Consider the following 16,664-nt stretch of genomic DNA (forward strand, 5'->3'; position numbering starts at 1 on the left):
AAGCTGTTGTGCCGCTGCAACGCACACACTGCAGACGTGTTCTGATCCAACAAGCAGTTATCGGCTGGCATGTCGCGAAGACGGCCATAAATCACGTTAAGTTACCTTTACGGTGCGTCGATTGTTATTGAGTATCGACGTAGAGCACAGCCTTCCATTAGTTTCTAACAAGATTCTTACCGACTTCAATGGAAATCATGGATAATAGAATTAGTGCTAAAATACGGTACTGTCGGAATGATCGAGTGAAATTGAATCCCTGGATAATTCTTGTTATTACAGATAAATGATTTTTTAATTGATGGGTAATATAAATTTCTAGATAGAGTAAATACTAACGTAGGTAAAGTTCAATCCGAATCCCTAACCCGAAAGACGTTTCAAATCGTGTATCGTAGCATCCTCGATGTTAATTCCTTTCAAAACAACCCATCCATTTCGAATCCGGATCAACGTCTGTAATTGGAAGGTTTCCTATCCAAATATTTGAAAACGGCGTCCACGAGAAGTCGGCCAGTTGATCGCTAATGGTTCCAGAGCGAGCTCTCCAGATCAATAAAGTTAAAGCTTTAATGCTGATACACGCCGCGTCGTGTTTAATAATTATCATAGCACTCGCGTGTCCACTAATTGTGCGGGCGAATCGTATTCGTTGCTCTATCGCGATTAACGGTATCATCGACGTGTGTTTAATTGCTTTCGACTTAGCATTATATCAGAAATCTCTATTAACAATTGGAACGGTTCCAAAAGATCTCAGATTAATTGATGTTCGCTCCATTGCGAGCTTTCTAATGTGATACATAAAAATACTTTATTTATAGTTACATCAAACTTTCGTATCGAGACAAAAGGTGATTTTCTAAGAAAATGTAACGTCGAGGGAGATGCGAGTTGTTGGTTTATGCGTTATCTGCTTTCAAACAAATCGGTGAAACGGATTTCGAGGGTTTTATTAGATTATTCATGTCGCTTGTTACCATATTCATGAAATGTGTCGCGTGGGATTGTAGTATCGGTTATTGGGCACGCTTATTCACAGTAGGTTTCTAGAAAATTATTGTAAGACGAACAGATTGTGATCTGTCATTCATATTACGTTCTGCTAAAAGATATGCGATTACAATTCAAAGCTTGAATTATATATATCATCATTTTTATAAGAACTAAAGAATGAACGCAATGAAACTGTTCTTTATTATTTCCTACAGTTCATTCGACTAATTATGGTCATAGTTCTCGATCTACATCCATCGTTACGGTCAATTGTTACTATTATGGTCTTATAGACTTGTACTCCGTTACGCGTTGCACAACGCAATTTTTAATTAGAACGGTCGGCCGCGTCTCGGAGTCGCCGAAGAGTGGGAGTTAACAGAATTAGTGAGAAACAGGGAAACGGTGCTTCTGAATATTAACTTCTCAGCGAGCTGGAAATTTAGCTAACTCCGTTAACTTTACTTCGAAAGTCTCGCCGCTTCTGATACTTTCGCCTCAGATCTTGCAATAACAAATTAACCTCTTTGCGATTCGTACACCCGTTCGTCGCGCCAGGTTTTCACGGAGAACTTCGCCGACGAAAGATAAGCATCGAGCATTGAGCGAAATAAAACGACGCCGATAAACATATCTGTGCGTCTTTATTGTATTTTTCATTCTTGCAGACATTTTCTTCTCTTCAGAAGCTGCTCAGTTCAGTATTTAGAGATAAAAGATTATAATTTACGATCGAATTAAATAGTCTACATAATAATAATCATAAATAATAATAATAATAATAATAATAATAATAATCATATAATAAGTCCGGAGCATCGTCTGAGCCAGTAGTCAACAGTAATGTAATAATTCAAACGCTGGATCAATTCGAATGGGGAACACAGGAATTGAGGGGGTCTCACCCCCTTCGGTTCGCTTTCAATCAAACGTCCCGGAACTCGGTTGGGAGACTCGCGGCCGAGTCTCCTGTGGAACGCGAACTGGCACGAGCGTCTTGCCGAATAAATTCGTTCGCCTTTGGCGATTCCTGCTCGGAGACGAACGGAATCTACGGAAAGTCGTGAACGATTGCCATCGACGAAGACTTCAGTGACGGTCAGTGACACCAGCATCCGGAACGTCCTGGATATTGTACCTGCGGAAGCTCGGAACGCGTTCTGCGACAAAGCGATCCTCTATTCGCTTTTCGGGATTCAATGCCTGGCTCTGAAAGTAAAATTCCAACTGCTTTCCCGATTCCCGATCGTCAGTCGAGTTTGTTTTCTCGACAGACATTCAACGGGTGCTCACTTCCGGCCTAGTGCACACTATTTTATCATCTTAATTCATTAATTCACTCTGTCTATTTTCGAACAACATAGTTACACGTGAAGTCACTAAAGTAAGTCAGTATCCACGATTCTATTCGACTAGTTTAAATCAAGATTGGTTTAACTTTGTAATAATAAAAGTGCATCGCGAACAAGGAAAAACAAATGAGCAAATGATGTTAAAAACTATACAGTTTAAACACAAATGAAGTCACGTTTCGGTGACGGAGAAACGCGTCGCTAATTGACAAACTGGGTTCGTGTAAACGGTGAAAATCATTGAGTCCTCAGGAAGCATTGCTCGCTGCGTGTCGCTCCGCGTTCTATTTGAACCGTCAATTTGCGTCACGACGCTCCAAGGCCAGTTTCCGCGCAAGAGTCAATTGACAAACACGGTCGTCAACGGTGCCAATCAGAAATTACTCGTGACTCGACCTAATAAGATTCAGTAGCCGAGAGCGGCAAGCATCAAAAGAAGCGACCCGCGTCTAGGATGTCAACATTTGCGCCTCCGACTCGCGTTCATGGCGTTTCGCCATCAACAGTAAATATTCCTTCCCAAATGAATTCAAACAGGAATTCTAAAAAGGATTTATACATTTAATTACTGTACTCAATGCGCTTCACATTTCGTCGAGTCAATTTCGACTCGGTTTGAAAATGATAAATCATTACAATACGTATTTGAATAAGGATCACAGAATCTGAAATTATCAACTCGTTACGAGCACTACTATTGAATTGCAATCCCTATATTGATAGAGAAAATATTAAATTTTCCACGAATAGAACGAACAGTAAAGGAAATTGCAACGATGCGGTTCATGAATCGAATCATTATGTGGAGCTACAACGGATTATAGAGATGTACGTGTTTGGAAAGTCGGTCCATCGACTCTGGAACGATTGCATCGCGTCAAGCGACGATAAAACTGTAATTACATCGATGTGAATAATAACGCTCGGTTTAATATCCGCATTCGAACGATAACGTTATGTGAATAACGCGGAGCTGGTGACTGGGTAATCCACGCTCGAATCGCGTTTTTCGCGCGTCCCGACTGCTAATAAGGCGTGCCAAAACAAAATTGTCGACGACTGAGGTAATCGTGCTGATCGCCCGTGTCGAATTCAGTAATTATTATTTTAATCATGTCCCACCCTCTGACATCATGAACATTGTTATCCCGAATAGATTTCATTAGTTATCTTGGCACTTGTATTATCATAGAGAGCATGCTAATATTTTACATTTACCGTGTTTTGCTTCAAAGAAAATCATTAATATTTGAAGAGAAATATGAAATGTTGCTACATTTGCATATGTTAGCACATTCCTGCGTGCACGTACATATATTTGCATACTTCATGTATTTTATTTGCATATTTTTACCTGACGTACATGTATGTACATTCCTGAAATTTTGCATCTATATAAAAGAATATGTTCATTTAAAAAAATTTGAAAATAAATAATATCTAATATATTTGAAAGAATAGAGTCTGCGATTATTTTTCTGTTCTTATTGTGTGGCTTTTGTCTAATCATTTTAAGTGGTTAGATATCTACAATCTAAAACTGCCATGAACTACCCAGATAATTGCTGGAGTGTCCAGGTGCCACGTCTGGATTCAATAGAATTAAAAGCGCCACGCTTGGCCACAGTTTCGCGAGTAATTGGTGGGAAGAATAAAGACGTCAACACGCGATTCGAGTAGTAATTGTAGTGTCCCTTTGCGAGCGCCAATAAACGAAACATCTGCAGTTCTCGTGCATCGTTATCACTGGCAATAAACGCGATATAATTCTTCGGTGCCCGCGCGACCAATTATTATCGATTCCGCAGAACTGATTATGTCCGCTCAGTAATTCCACTACTACTTGGCGTCATGGGAAAACTCGGTGTTCTCTTATTCGTGAGAGACGCAAGGAAATAAAATTTTCTTAATCGGATTTTTGTTTGAACGCTACAAAACTGCTGGCGGGTGTTAAAGAATTTTATATATTAAATGATATTCGGTACTGATTGAAATTGTATTTTCTGTTTCAGGTGAGTGTTACAAAGCCTCGCGTGTGATCAAAGAGGGGTTGAATTACCTTTGGTATGTAGAGAATTATTCAAATTATACGCCCCGTTTGTATTCATTTACCGTTTGATGATAGAAATTACACGATTACTAATGTAATAAATTATTGTCAAATTCACATATGGCAAACGGACCGTAGAAATAAATTGTGTGTATGGAATCTATTGTCGTGGTTGAATAGAAATGTAAATAGTTGTACAGAGAAATGAAGTAGTTAACATATTTCTATTTTAACCAACAGTTTAATATTTAACGTACAATATTATAGAGAGAATTTAAATGAAAATCACAGTTTTACATATCTATTAAAAGTTTACCTCGTTTAAATCAAATATCTGAGTTCGGCACCAAACATTTAAATTAAACATTAAAACTCGCTCGAGACTTTTATTTTACATTCTATTTTTATATTATTTTATTTCAATCCTATTTTTTCCAAAATGAAGACTAAAAATATTAAATGAATCCATAATTCTTTACTTAACTTCTGCTTCATTCGATTTATTCTTCACCCCTACGTGTAACAACCATGCTTCGGCCAATCTCTAACATTCTAACCGCCACTAATACATTAAATCTCCAAATGGTCCATGATGTATCTCTCAAGCGCGCACCATACGAATAGTGGGGGTTGACATATTTGCTAGGATTCGAGCGTCTCGAAGAAGGCGTCGAGAGATTTATGCACACACCTAGATGTATGCGAGCATACACGTACGGAGTGCTTAGGTAGAGCAGAACGGAACAGGAGATACGCGAGAGTGACCAGGATGGAAAATGTCCGGATTTCATGGAGCAGCCCACAATGGGACCTCGTCCCGTTTCTTGCACTCCGATGATTGATGATCCCTTGTTTACGTTCAAGAACTTCATCCACCTCTGCCATTCACTTCGGTTTCCGGTTATCCTCCCCCGGTTCGATCGACACGATGAATCGCACTTACACCGTCTTTCCCCTATTTTATTTCGTACCATTTTTTTTTTTTTTCCCAAAAATAAATGCATCGCACCGTTTATTTCAATCTCTGTTCTATTGTCAGATTCAGAACACGAGATATCCATTCTTCGTGAGAATTGAAATAGTGCTTCCAAGCGAGATTTTCTGAGCACTCCTTGCGGTTCTTTTTTCATCGTTGTTTAACCTCGATTCTTCTTTTTCGTCCGTTTTACTACAGATGAGATATACGACTCGATCTTTCACCTCACAGGCTCTTGCGTTCTACGATTACCATATCGACCCGAGAACTCGAAGCTGATTCGAGCACCTCCTGGTTACTTGGTCAAGGAACGTGAAATAAAAATGTCAAGATCCTCTCCCATTGATTCATTAATCAGAAAGTCTACTGGTATATCTAGTCCATGCTTTTACCCTCTGTCTTTCTTATCAACGCTTGCGAGTAGTGGTTATTGCTCTAATCCGTGTCGGTATACACGCACCACACGTTTTTGCGATTTGGAACGGAATGCATAACTAATTTTTCGAGCGCCACGTTTTTCCACCCGGCGGTCATCACGGATGATTCGTTTCGCCGAACGCGTTCGGCCGGGGCGAATAATAAATTGATTGCGTGCCTCGGCCTGACGAGAACCTTGTTATAGCTGTCGATATGTAATTAGCCTTTTCCCCATACAGTTTAATCTTTTTATTGCATCCTTTAATCGATCGGTAAACGTAATACAATTTCTTTTCGCACGTTTCCTAAGCGAAAACCGTAAAATACCTCATGCATTCGCTGTTCATATATTTTCTATAATTCGACGAACGTTTTAGAGAGAAATTAATCAGTTCTCGACTGAAACAGAAATCACGAAGATCTGCTTCGTTGATAAAAAAATGAAATGTTTACTATTTCCCGGTAAATACCCTATTTTTCACATGGTAAAATCTCGGCCAGGAAGAGAGGAGAGTGACTAACGTAAACAAGCGGGAAGGTACCATTTCAAGCGGGCACGTTCAATTCGCAAGCGGAACGAGCGTGTCTAATTCAATCGAGCCAATTAAGAGCCTGTCCACCCTCACGATTCACAACACAACGCGCGAGCCGAGTCCGCCGCAATCCCCTCGAACGGGCATAGTTTTCAACCACGAGCAAGATCTTTTCAAAGTCTTGCTCTCCTCTTTCTTCCCTTACCGGAGGCTTTGTCCTTCACGTTCGCCCAGCTTTTCTTGCGCCGCGCCGCTTGATGGAATGCATAATTAATTTGTAGAGTCGGGTGTCAAGCACAGTCTTCTTCACGAAATCGCCGCGATAAGAACAAGTGGATTATCGGCCAATGGATGAGAGACAACGCGCTACAGTTTCTTTAATCTATCTACAAGAGCTCTCCCGATGAACTCGCCGAGTACGTAGTTCGTAGATCGTCGCTACTTTAGTGTGACATGAAGATACTGGGAATTGTTTAGTTACTGATTCTTTTCCCTGATTTTACCTATTGTTGGAAATTTCTATTGAGAGTCGAACATCATTCGTTTCTCCTAAACTATTTTAATCTCGTCTTTAGTCTTTGGCCGGTTATAAGGAAATTGATCCACTTTAGACAAATTTCATTCAATTTACGACTCGCTTATCATGAATCTCGTCATAAACATTTCCATCTGAAAAATTGAGGCTTCTTATAGACCAAGACCTCGACTAATTGTCTCTCGAAGTGGGCTTCTAGAGAAGCACAGGCGAGTTTATGGTTTACGTTCACTTAGCGTGATGAATCCATTATTTTATATTATGCTTTTCATCCGCCATTACGATAAGTATCCATGGAAATCTCAATACATTAAATTGCTGAGGCCATGCAAATATTTTTTAATAAGTTAAACACTGACGTAATGCCCATTTGGTAGCTCATAATAATCAGTCGGATTAATCTCGCTCCAATTCGGACGATGGAAATGCATAAAAGCTTCTTATCTTTTAGTATAAATACATTTTCAATGAAGCTCCTCTCTTTGGGTGGTTTACCTTCGTTCTAATTGCGAAAATTTTTACTTTTTCCTCCGTCCAATTTAATTATCATTACGATCTAATTTCTGTTAATGGACTCACCTAATGAAAATCTAACTTTCCTTGTGTTTAATGGAAATTAAAATAATTCATTGCTTTGAGAAATTTCTGGACAATGTTAAGGCGGGTAAATTTTATTAATAAAATTTATATATGAAATGGAACGCGAATTTTTAATTGGAAATTGAAAATTTAATTTTATCGCTGCAATTCGATTTTGGATTAATTTAATTGGAACGACACAAAGGAATTAATTGTGTCGATTTTATTCCGGAGAAAAGAGAGGCTGAATTCAGTATACAGAATAGAGTTTTGTAACTCGTGTCTATGGCGAGGGAACTACTATTGATAATTATCGGTAATCCCGGTTCTCAACCGTGACGGGAATTATCGATGGGCCAGCTCGCGTGTGGAGAACGAGTCTTGATTAATCGACGCCCGTAGTTCTCCGTCGTAGTTACGAAACTTCCTCTATAGAAAGTGATTGAACGGTAGAAAATTTTTATTAGATGTTATCCCGTGAATTGAGAAATTGAGTTTCCTTTAGTTAATATATGAGTTTCATGTACAAATGCGTCTGCGTATGGTCTCGAACATAGATTCCATCACCTGATTAAACAAATAATTCTAAACGAAATCTTTTACGAATACGACAAAAAAATTTTTCGCTAGCGTCAATACTTAATTAATAAATAAAACTGTTTATCACAAATAGTTTTTCTTCGATTAGTCATTTGTTCACTTGAACAGAATTCCGGTATCAGATTGGTTTCTTAAGACATCTCCAAGCTTTCAAAAGCAACGCGCGCAGTATCCCCTGATGCTTTGATGCCGCGATCAAGATTCAGGAACAAAAGGCTGCTGACTGACACAGCATCGTATCTGAACGTAATGGAGTTACAAGTCTGAAGCGGCGGTATTCCTTTGCGGAGAAAAGCGATCATCCACAGCTTTCGTTCAAGTACACAGAAATCTTAAATAAAACGAGCGATTCTAAGAGATTTTCGAAAATCTCTAAACAGCAAATAATAACGATACAGAATCTGACAATTAATTTTTAATTCATTTCATGTCTCCGTTCTCTGTTCTCTGGTGTTAATTTCATTTTGCTGATCGAATTATTCTCGATCGAACTCGAAATCGATTGAGAGGTGCGTAAGCGCAAAGCGAGTACCGGGGATATTTGACTCGTCGAGAACGTATCGGTACGCATGCTAATTGGTAATTACCGCATTCGAACGTCCATAATCTGATGCTCGTACAGCGTTTCCGGTGCGGGACCGTCCGGGGTTGGAGAACGGCCAACGGAGATCGAGTAATTCATTAAACCCGGGAAACCGGAAACGCGATCTCTCCCTTTGTTCGCGATGAAAAATTCAACCCCGACCGGGCAGCGTTGCCTCGCCTTTCGGTACGCGGAGCAGAAGGGAAAGTTTTAAGCAGGATCTCAGACTTGCCGACGGTGTTTCTTCGGCTCCGTCGACACGGAGTTTCCGGGAGGCGTTAACAACAGTGTGTCTTTCGAGGATCTAGCAGAGATTTTGACTTTCTCTCCAGGGTGAACTTAATTCATGGAGAACAGGAAATATAGCCTGCTGCTAAAGTCGAATGTTTCTATCCTTATCTCTTTTCGAGTTGTTGTTTTATCATGCAATTCGATCTTTATTACTGAATTCTTTTTACACATTATATATTTTCGAAATGTGCAAAGTATTTAACAACTTCTAAATCGTATCAGAATTACGTGTGAGAAAACGATGTAATAATTGTGAAATTCAAAGACACACAAAGCATTGGACGAGATTTCGTGTCATCAAAGCGCGATCAGGAAAGATTCGTAGATCACCGGATCTGAAGCCGAATCACGAAGCGGCGCGGAATGAAAAATTCGTATCCCGTTTGCCTCTTCGATGCGGCGATAAATTGCGACTCTTTCGGGGCGCCGCGCCGGCCAATTTCGCCGTTCGGAACAACAACGGGTCGCGCGAGGAAAAAAGAGAAAAGAAGATAACGGCACGAAGCTGGCAGCACAGATGGTAGAAAAAAGACAGTGGTTGGAAGCCGAGAGGGCACGGAGGTAAATGGGAGCAGGATCGACGTGACGCTAATAAATCCGCGCTGTTTATCTTTCTGATGGAGCAATAAATTTCGACTCCTGGATAAATCGGATATTAAAATTCATTAGATCAGTACGATCTGCATATTGGCTGGTCTATTTACCGGAAATGATGAGAAACGTTGAGAAGCGTTGATAGCGTAAAGGGCATGTACTTAGCCTTTAACGATGTGCCATTATGCTAAAAAATTTAATACCCATAATTCATGCATATCGGTATTTCTTAATCAGAAATTTCTTCGATATAAAAGCAATAAATATTTCTGATACTAAGATTATAGCAAGTGATTTCCACGTTACTTGATATTAAAGAAAAACGAATGTAACGAATCTTCACTCTGAATCTCACAATTCGAAATCAGCGACTTGTCGGAATCTTTCGTGAAATAATGAAAGAACAACAATCCAAACGGTGATGATCACATTCCTCGTAAGCTCCGTTCGCGAACTCGTTTATCCGTCCACAGGCGGTACAATTAAATGGAAAGACCATGAGGTGAATTTTAAGCTGCGCACGGGGGGACACGATTAACCCTTTAGCCAACGGCTACTACAGCTGGTATTTAATTTTCGCATGACTCTCTTAATAAAGATATAAATATTCACGGCGGCGAGAGATCCTATAAAATTGGCGGACTATTTCCTGTTGGTTGAACAATGAATTAAATTATTAATAACAATGGTTCAAAGCATTCAAATCTCTTTCATTATACAAATCGTTTGTGCAACTGGGTATGAAAAATTCGAGCCTTGAAAACGGGAATCGCGAAATAAAACTGTCTGTTTCCGTGGCGCGTCAATGAGGCAAATGAGTATCGTCAAAAGAAATGCGAGAAAAATTGGGCGGCGGCGCGACGTCCACTGCAAATTTACCGACCGCGAAGCGTGAGTAATTGAAATTTCTCGAAACGGAGACCGGGCCGCGCGCCGCTCTAATAAAGGTCCCAATTGGAACTCGGTGGGCAAACTTCGAAAAACGAAATTGAACGAGTCCGAGCCAACTGCGACTTGGTCGTTCGCAAAAATCGTCGAGAATTTCCGCGGCTATTTAAAACGCATAGAGTAAATAAATAGACGGGCACGTATGACGTTCTGAATCATTTTAATTGGATGATTCTGCCCGACGCGATAACGATCGTTGACCGAAATCCACGGATTAAAATCGACCGGGTTTGTGCGACGGAACGCCGCACGCGCGATTGAAAGGGACGTTCGACGAGAAATATTGACAGAGAGATGAATTTCCCGGGTATACGGCTGCGAACGGTTGATAACGTGATTAGAACCGCGATGATGATCCAATCTGATAAGGATTGCGTCGAACTTTGTCTTTGCTTCAAGAGATCAGCGAAGATTATACCTGGGAACCTCTTCTGGTTAATGGAGAAGATAAACCGAGAGGCGGTTGATTTTGCGTTGCTCGGGAGACGTGATTGGAGAATCGTTTGTGATAAGAAAACATTTTGGAAGTGTAGTAAAATATTTCAATAACAAATCTTTACTTAAGAAATCTGAATTTATAATTCTGTTTGAGATCGACATAGTAAATGAATATCTACGAATAAATTATGAGAAGAGCCTTTATTAAATTCAGTTTGATTTGAATATTATTAAACACTGTCTCATTCTTCCTAACGCTTCATTCAACTAAAAGAGGAATATGACACAGGGTGGACGATTTGAAACCATAAAAATCTCTGCCCGAATTTGACTAGATTTGCCTCTACCGAATTGAGGATAAGTCGCGTTGAAGGAAATGAAGCCAGCGAGAAGGAAGGAAAGGAATGAGGAGCGAGGATTTCGAAGTGGTTCGATATAGCCAAGGAGCATTTGAGCAACGGAGCACGTCGTGAACGAGGATTCCGTTTCGTGGCTAGCAGCGTTAACTAGAAACCACCTAAGATAACGTACGAAACGCGGTGAAAACGAGCCGGGAACAAGGAAAAATGTAAAAGAAAGTAATGGGAGAGAAAAGGGCGAGGAGGAGAAAGGGAATAAAATTGAGTACAATAAGAAAAGGCAGTAACAGAACAAGGAAAATAAAAAATCGAGGTGCGAACAAAGAATAGAGCAAAATGATAAGAGACAAAATGAGAAGCTATACCTAGCATGCGAATATAAAGGAAATAGACAAAAAAGAGGATTCAAATATTGCAAATATTCGTAACAGTTTTCATACGCCGTAGTTTAAATTTCATACATCCTTTATCTGTGTAATAATTCGCGCTTAAGAGTTTTTCAAAAATCGGGATGAGAAATGAGAGAAATGAAGAGAACGAAAAAGAGAAAGTACAGTAGCGGGAATCGATCGATAGGATTCGGGCAGCTTATTCGAGAATCTGCATTCCATCGGCCGTAATCGATTTATAAAGCCTTCGAGTCCCGAAATAATTATGGAAATGCGAGATCGAAGCGTCGCGCGTATTTGCTAAATTACCGTTCATCATGAATTAAACATTTTTCCCTTGAGCTTAACGAAATAAATCTTCGCTGGTCGAAAAATATCCAAGAACGCGACGTACTATCCTTCCACGGATTTCTTTATCGATTAATTCATTATTTTCTTCGTTTTCGATTAGTATAACAAATTGCCTTTTTGGAATATAAATTAATCGGACGTGCATCAGTCATCTGGAAGGGTAATTGTCCTTTATTCCCGTCGTCTCATAACTTCGGCGTTCCAATTACAGACCTAGTTACGTCAATCTTGTCTCGGTTACAACTTGTTACATTAATTTCCATTCTAAGTACTCTCGTTGACTGATTTACAGCGAGACGCGATCTAGGAAGATGGGAGACGTTCCGTTACCGAAGAACTTCCTGGAAATCTATATACCGGAGACTCGAACGTGTACTCCCGAGAATAAATATATTTCCTAGCAACAGTTTCTTGCTGCAGCGCGAAGCGCAACGAAGTTTCCAGCCAGAAATCAACTTGACGAGCTTCTGACTCGAACTAGGCGCATACTGTAGCTATCTACGGCACAAACTATCTATGAAAGTGGAGTATTTAGTGGTACGAGAATGACTTTAGCTGCTACTTAGGTTAGTTACTGAGTTGAGTTTTCGCGAGCCTGATTTTCTGGCCCCTGTTCCCTAAACGCCGAAGTTCACAGGAAACTTACCATTCGAATAAACAATATTTATATTGGTCAAATATAACAATCGTTATTTTATAAAATTTTATTGTATCTGTGATATCTACTATGATCCCAGTGAAACTCCTAATTTTCTCTGCCGATTCTTTACCGTTTGTTAAAAATTTCTGAAACCCATCGTAGATTATATAATTTCACTCTTTTCGTCGCCGGACGCAAGTTCGATCTGTTAAATTCGGAACTTCGAGTTCTTGTTAACGCCAAGTTAAAGGGAACAGTACTCATGAATCATGAAGCCACGGGTCGGCCCGTTCAACTTGAAACGAAACTTAAATTGTCGAATCGCGCGTGGTAATTTCGCGCGGTTATTACTCAGCCGCGTGGCACGTTTCATTTCCACGATTGGGTGAAAAAGCTCGGTGGAAAGTTAAGGAGAACAAAGCGTCGGAAGGAATGAGAATTATACTTTGACAGATCTTTTGATAAACTTATTATTTTCGAAGGAAACTTTCATTTCTATTAAGGATGTATAGGCTATATACTTAAACGATACAAGCATGTTGAATTTGTTATTATAGATTCCTATTACTATTAAAAAGCTACCTGCAAAATTTTAAATCANATCTTATGCAATTTTCCCGTATCTCTAAGGGTTTAAGAGTTACTGAGGAAAAACGAAATTTTTTTCCAAAAGTTCGCCGTTTCGACGCTGGGATGGTCGGATTTTGCCAACATCAATAAAATGCCATATAATCATATGTAACTCATTGAATATCGAAGTTAAAAGAAAAGCAACTTTTATTTGAAGCATTTTTCGAAATTTTGAAGAAAAAAAATTTTTCTGGAACTTTTCCAAGAGAAAACGTGTCCAGTCGTAAAATCGTCTTCAGCGAAACAAGAGGAACGCTGGTTCGTGTAACGATTCGAATTAATCCGTTCCTGTACCCATGGAAGAAGGCAGCAGGGAACGGAACTAATTACAAGTACCTAATGACCGAAGTTCGCACAATTATTCAGAAACGTATGCCAGGTTTAAACCGGGACGTCAGTGGTTGCCGTTTACCGGAAAATATGTGCGGTCAAAGATGAAAGCCGCAAACGGGAAGAAAAGGTGAAAACGCGACCAAAAGTTCGCCGAACAAATTTCATCGCGAGCACCGGTGACGCGGTTAATCATCGACCGCGCAAAATTTTATGCGACGTGCCGAGAAATTAATTGAAAGCTGAAAAGAAATCTTGAGGAAATAAAAATAATTTTATTTAGACGTCTACCTATTCAAGATTCAAAGGGAATTAGAAAATTAGTTAAGAATTTTGGGAAATTAATTTATAATATCAAAGTGACTTTATGAATATGGAATAATTCTGCTGATCTGTCAAAAGAAATAATTAATTCCACTTCCCTCGAAAGGAAGTATGGCTTGTTGGAAGTCTACGAGCCGGTTTCATCTTCTAAATAGAAACGTATCGGTAAAGAAAGAGGAAAAGACTTTGTCTCTTTGAGGATCTCGTAGTTCGCGTGGAAAGCACGACATTTTCTTTAAAAGAATTTATCAGATGGCTTCTTTCTGGGCCATTCGTTATTCCTCCTGAAGAATCAGCTAAAGGAGAAGCTTAAAGATCCCGGATATCACGATTCTGTCCCGGAGGGAGATTCACTTCGCTCCAACTTTTCAAAGTCGATTTTATATTTTAACGAAGAGATAATATCAAATATAAATATGAACTGCGTCAGTAGCTGGAGTTTCGCATGAAAGAAAATGATTTTTCATCCTTCGGGTATCTTCGAACGTGAGAAACTGCGTCCCTCAAGAGAAACTGATCTCCGTCGCACAATCCTTTCCGCGTGACTCACCTCGCGCAGGGGTGCGCCGAGCCTACAGGGTAGTCACACATGAAATTCGAAGGGGGTGGAAAGCTGTCGCATCCTGCGACACCCCAGAAGCGGCGAAGGTCGCGCGTGTGAAGAACCCGGCTCGCAGCGTTAACGAAGATGCGTTTGAAAGCGTAGACGCGTCGCGAAGGGAACGAAAACGGTGGATCGGGGACGAAAGGGGGGGGCCGAAACGCGGAGAGAAAAGCGGGCAGGGCTGGCGGAACTGGGGAAACGGATATAAAGCGTCGACGAGGAGCAGGAACGAGTTGCGTGGAAGCGAGGCGAGCTCGGTACCCTCGCCACTTCATTTCACTCTCTTTCATTTGTCTCGGGCCGAGTGGCTGCCAACCCGGTCCCAATTAAAGCGAACAGATATATACAACGCGCGAAGGGGGCGGAAGTAGCGCGCGCGGTCTTGATCTTGGATCCGCGAGATCGTCGCGTTAGATCCGGCTCCTTTTCAATTTATTCATGCCGCGCTTTTTGAAGCGTTCAGATGTAATCGGGGAAACGGCGATCGCTGAGCGGGATTTAAGAGTTGAAAAGGTCTGGCCGGAAAGTGAATGTCATTCTATACCATGAATAAAATGTTCGGTATTTAAATATTATTATTAACGTGCATTGAATCTGAGGTCTCGAATACATTTTTAAACTCCATCGGTCTTAGTTTCTTGAACTGCAAATTTTATCCATACAGTAGTCAGGACAATTATATTAAAAATAGTCGTTTTTAATCTCGATTTCCTGAGCTATCACTAACTTCTAATCATTTCATAACCGTATCATCGTGCATGCGTAGAGACAATAGAAATCACAAGCGATACCTCTCTCTAGATGTGCTTTGCGCTAACCTCTCTATACGTCGAAACTTCATCAGGGATTTGCACTTCCGGCGATTCGAATCGAGCGCGGAATCGGCCAAGCTCGCCGCGGCGTACCAGAGATGGATCACTGCCGATAGTATTAACGCCGCGTCTCACCGGTTGACTGATCCTAGGAATACAAACCGATGGATCGATTAATAACGAGATGCCACGAGCACAGAGAAGAGGTATCGAACCGTGTGTTTGCCTGTGTCTACAAAATCGCGACACGCCGAAGAGCCTCGGCAACGTGACACACGATTGTCACACAGAGGGTATTCAGACAGACAAGAATCACCAGAATAAATAGAAGAACCCATTAATTTGTTTCTATTAACAGATGATTCTGACTCGATAAAATTTCTTCGTACATCATATTCATTTCTATTTGCATACCACTCGACGGAACGAGACTGAAGGCTTGACGGAACGTATCTGCACGACAATAACGGTAAATCCGTTCGAATGCGAGCAAACAATGCTGCGCGGCCATCGGTTCGATCGGGTAGAATCCGAAACGTAAACGAAAGAAACTCGATTCGCGAACAAACCGAGCGTTATGGCTGTGTAACGAACGCGAACGCGGAAAATCGACTTCGTTCCAGGCGACGCTTCGATGACGGCTTTGTAACGACGCATGCCAGGGCAGCGTCCGTTCGCACCTTGATGAACTCCTTTCACGAAAAACGAACATCTATACTGGTTTATTAGCAACCGTGAACACCGGAAACGAACGGATGGCTTTGGTCCCGCGCCCCCTGCGGAATCGGTAGGACAATTCGTCGGTCCTGGCGCTCTAGACGTACCCGGGAGGAATCATTGCGCGGCATTGTACGGGTGCAGTCGAGAGAATCGAAGATCTTCTTGCACCGGGCGAGCGATTCTCGTAGCGTGACCGATTCGTTGGCCGGTGGAATTTCGGCCGACCGTGATTTCTAGATCCATTGTTTGCAGATCCGATGAGTAATGGCGAAAATTGCCGCGGTTTCGGTGTATTTTACGATTTAGGCCACGGTGAATTAAATCATATTATTATAATTTCAGAGTGAATAATTGTGTGTGAATGCTCGCAGTGATATAATGTATGATTGATGCGCTGCTCTTATTGTTCTGTCTACGAGGGTATTCATCAATCATTAGATATCTCAGCTGACTCAAGTTTTGTATTACAATATCATAGAAATACTTGTTCGTTCCATGAAATAATTCCGGAAATACATTTAACGTAGTATTCAGAAATATGAAGGAGTTGTAACGCTTGGAAGCTCAGTCGTAGTTACACATTTCGCAAAATTCAACGCTATCACCGCGCAGG

General features: G+C 40.8%; 1 protein-coding gene across 6 annotated transcripts in view; it reads left to right on the plus strand.

The window, feature by feature from the left end:
- LOC108623744 (nephrin) overlaps window positions 1–16,664 on the plus strand; it is a 336,074-nt gene that overhangs the window by 237,964 nt on the left and 81,446 nt on the right. Inside the window, exon 1 of one of the 6 annotated variants that reach the window (XM_026812574.1) lies at window positions 4,394–4,412. The exons of the other annotated variants lie outside the window; for them this stretch is intronic. The gene's annotated coding sequence lies outside the window, so the exon portion shown is untranslated. Of the gene's footprint in view, window positions 1–4,393; window positions 4,413–16,664 lie in introns of those variants that run through there. 6 annotated transcript variants of the gene reach the window in all.

The sequence above is a fragment of the Ceratina calcarata genome, unplaced genomic scaffold (genome assembly GCF_001652005.2).
Source record: "Ceratina calcarata isolate Rehan_Ccalc_2016 unplaced genomic scaffold, ASM165200v1 scaffold115.2, whole genome shotgun sequence".
NCBI classification, from domain to species: Eukaryota; Metazoa; Arthropoda; class Insecta; order Hymenoptera; family Apidae; genus Ceratina; species Ceratina calcarata.